The sequence below is a fragment of the Helianthus annuus genome, chromosome 9 (genome assembly GCF_002127325.2).
Source record: "Helianthus annuus cultivar XRQ/B chromosome 9, HanXRQr2.0-SUNRISE, whole genome shotgun sequence".
Taxonomy (NCBI): domain Eukaryota; kingdom Viridiplantae; phylum Streptophyta; class Magnoliopsida; order Asterales; family Asteraceae; genus Helianthus; species Helianthus annuus.
Window position 1 is genome coordinate 95,429,575 of NC_035441.2, and position 4,348 is coordinate 95,433,922.

At 37.0% G+C, this 4,348-nt stretch overlaps 1 pseudogene; it reads right to left on the minus strand.

Moving 5' to 3' along the window:
• Positions 1–1,739: 1,739 nt before the first annotated feature.
• LOC110875716 lies at positions 1,740–2,861 on the minus strand (annotated as a pseudogene).
• Between the last annotated feature and the right edge of the window lie 1,487 nt (positions 2,862–4,348).

Here is a 4,348-nt window from a genome sequence, read left to right on the forward strand (position 1 = left end):
GTCTTGTTCTTCCAGTCCATAATTCTAGCGTCCATACTCTCCACAAGCTTTTTACAATCCTTGTAATGTAGCCGAGAAGAAATAAGAGGGACACCAAAGTAACGAACCGGTAACACCCCCTCCTCGAATTGTGTTATAGACCAAATACTAGCTTTGACCGACTCCGCAACATTACCAAAAAACAAAGTGCTTTTCGCCATGCTAGGAACAAGACCAGACATATTACTAAAAATATTAAGGGATTCCATAATAACTTTTGCCGACTTATGGTCACCCCTAGCAAAAAGAAACAAATCATCCGCGAAACAGAGGTTAATAATTTTTTGTTTATCACATTTATTGTGGAACCTGAAATCCACAGAGCTGGACACTTGCTTTTGAAGAATCAAAGTTAGCACTTAGATAACCAAAGTAAAAATGTACGGAGACATTGGATCACCCTGTCGAAGCCCTCGTTTCCCTTTAAAATACCCATCAAGACTCCCATTTATAGCCATAGAGAAAGAAGTCAAAGCAACACAAGCCATCACCCATTTGACCATCCTGGGATGAAACCCAAACCCCTTCAAAATCTGCTCAATAAACTCCCACTCTACCGTATCACAGGCCTTCTGAATGTCTACCTTAAAAGCACATCTCGACGGACCAATGTTACGATGATAGTTATGCATTAGCTCCTGAGTCAAAAGAATGTTATCAAAAATTCTCTGACCTTAACAATATCCCCAAGCCCCTCTTTGATTCGGTTCGAAATTATCTTGCTAATACACTTGTATAAAGTGTTGCAACAAGAAATAGGACGATAATCCGTAACCAGTGATGGGGTAGTAACCTTCGGAATAAACGAAATAATCGTGTGATTAAGCTGATTTAGCAACAAACCATTACTGAAGAAATCCTTCACGGCACGACAAACATCCATGCCCACAATATCCCATGCCCTCTTAAAGAATATCAACGTGTACCCATCTGGCCCAGGCGCCTTATTCCCCGCTATAGAAAACATAGCATTTTTAATCTCCTCATCCGTAACCTGACGAACCATATATTCGGCCCTCTCCGAAGATAGCACATTCCGAAACAGATCAGGCGTTGGATGTAAGTTAACATTACCTCTTGTACCAAAGAACTTCATGTAGTGGTCCACCAAAGCTTGAGGCACCGCCTCTCCCTGATACAAGTTTCCTTCTACATCCTTAATCGAAAATATCTTACTTCGGTGATTCTTTGCTTTGACCACGTTGTGAAAGTATTTCGTATTGGAGTCTCCCAGCTCAAGCCAATCCACCTTCGACTTCTGTTGTAAAAAGAGTACCTTTGTAGCAATCGGTCTGGGTTATTTATCAGCTCCTCATCACCTGGATTCGAGTCCAACACTTGCTGACACTCATCTAACAACTTCTGAGCCAATTTAACTTTCTCATGCAAGTTCCCTTGTTGATACATAAGTTTCCGCATCGGGGATTTCAAACACTTGAGTTTATTCACAACTTGAAACATTACGTAGCCACTAACATCCGTCTCCCAAATTCTCTTCACCTCAACCAGAAATTCTTTCTTATCAGCCAGTAAATTAACAAATTTAAAAGGCTTAGCTTTGTCTCTTTTAATATTTGGCAACACTAGAGTATAAGGGGTATGGTCCGAAACACGGTACGGATCATATTATTTCTTTTATATAAAAGTTCCGATGATCCATAAATGATGAGTTACATAATCACCATCGACATCAACCAAATCTAAGGTTGTGGTGGTGCTATGGCTAGCACAATTGATGCAACCATAACAGGCTTCTTCTTCACATATTTTCGCGCCCAAACATGCTTCCCGTTAATGTAGTATTTTGATTTTCCATCACGATCATCTCTCTCAACAATAATTTTCACCATCGAGCGCGAGCAAGCAACAATTCGAGCATACAAAGGTTGCTTGTCAGGCCCAACATCGGGCATGTAAATCTCCTCAATGAAATCCCCAAAGTAACTAGTTAAATCATCAATAGATGGAGTTAGAGAATATACATAATGTTATACTTTCACAATTTTAAATTTTAAATTCAAACATAAATAAAGAAAAATCATTTAAAAACTAGATATACATATATTTACCTAGTGAAGTAATCTTTAATTTTCATTTTCAGAAATGGGATGCCCTTTGGAAAATGTGAGGAATATGGTTCGATCGTCTGGTGATACCTCATGTTCTTGCTCTAGTGGATTTGGCATCGCACAATTTGAGTTTCCGAAAGGAACTATCGGCCAATATTGGTGTATCGCAAGCCCTGAGTTGCGATGAAATCTAAGATAGTTGTATACATCATAAGTAGATGGAACAATAGGACCTAAGTCACGCCTCGAAAACTGTTGCAAAATGTGGCCAAGCGCCTTAGCACAAACATCATTTACTAAAGACGACACCTCAGTGAAAATCCTATCACAATCTTCATATAACTCAAGTAAAGATATCCTTTTTCGGTCCAAAAGATTATTAAGGGAAATCATGTGAAGTCTTTTGCTACCTCCCTCTAAGAGTAACTTATTTTCTTTTTTCTCTATGCACTTTAAGCATATAACCACATCATCAATAACCAAATCTATAAAGCCTATGCACACCCATTTACCGATGGTTGTAACAAGATTCTTAGAGGTGTATCCTTCTCTCTCTAGCCATAGAAGAAAGCCCAACACAAGTATCGATTGAGCAATCTCTCGGCGTAGAATTACAACCAAGAGAGAAAATAATCGACGCTCATTACGGTAAAAGATATGGTAATCATCTTTGGAGATGGTAAGGCATGGAATTGCCATAGGAAATAAGGAATGATGTTTTGGTGAAGCAAATACATCAACGTTGGCATTCATTTTACTTATTGCGAGTTTTTTAGGTGAGTTTTTGTGTGTTTGCGGTGTAATGAGTTTAGATACACATCTTGTATTTATATAGAGATTAATGTATGGTTGTGGCGGTTCTAAAACAAAATTACCCTTTCGAAGAGGCGTGTTTCAAAAAAATTTTAAATGAATGAAACTTGAAATTATTTGCATCTGCTATCTTTTCCGGTCAACATAACTGCTAAAATATTTGAAAATTGGGTATACGCGCGTCTAGATACAAGTGAAGGATTTTATAAGAATAACGTATTTATATTTGTTTTTATTTATGATTTTTAGGTGAAAGTAACCGTTAAATATTTGATATTTTGTAAAGTTCCTCTACCTATACAAGGTATCTTTGAAACAATCTTTTTAACGCCCAACAAAATCACCATTTTATAAAACACTAAATGTCACACCCAAAAACGTCATAGTGGAAATACAAACATAGTGGTGATTGAAGTTGGTGCCCATAAATATCTTGGTGAACGATGCATTATTAATTTTGAACATTCAACTTAATTAAAACATATTTTTAAAACTTAAAGTTTAAAAGCAAACCACAACCATAACATAGTTAAGTTGTCTTGACCCTTATGGATCTTAATACATTTGGTCCCAAACAGTTTTAAAAGGTGCCCAAAACATTATTAAACACAACATGCATCAACAACCACAAGATACGCCAAAATTCCCAAAGCCGAACTCAAGTACCTGAAGAACACGTTAAAATCAAGTGTCAACACAAAGGAGGGTGAGTTCACATATCCAAATTATAAACAATTTGTTACAACTGTCAAAATTTCAGGTATCCATACTATTATTAAACAATAATTATGACTTAATGACTGAGCTGATTTACAATTAATGACTTGAATTGCTTTCTGATTATTGCCATCATACATACATGTGCATTGTATATTGCAAATGACATATCATTATTGCATGCAAACTTTATTGATTCAAATGATGCACGAAACACAGTTAGCACAGTTATCAGAAAAATGCTGACGGAGTTCAGTACATAGACAGACAAGGTACTAAGACCCGGAATGAGCCAGAAACCAAAAGTTACACTAGTATAGTGTGTAGGAAAGTAAGGATCACAAAACTGCCTTCCTAGTGATAGTTTAAGTGCCGGAAAGTGCCTGAAACTCACTTAAATTGCTGAAATCAGCAAAAAGCAGCATTTGAACACTTTAATATCATGCAGAAATTTGGTTAAATGGTCCAGAATGCTTTCCTAAGTGTCGGGAATCGAAACTGTTACAAAAGGTAACATAAAGCACACTAAACTGCATAGTTTAGCACCTTAACGAACCGGTAACCAACCGAACAACCGGACACTACCCGAAACATCAAATTTACACTAGAAACATTGTTTTGACATTTCCAAGCTAGTTATGGTCCCCGAACATCATAACACACTATATAACATCATACTAACTAAACACCTAAATAATTCACTAGAAATT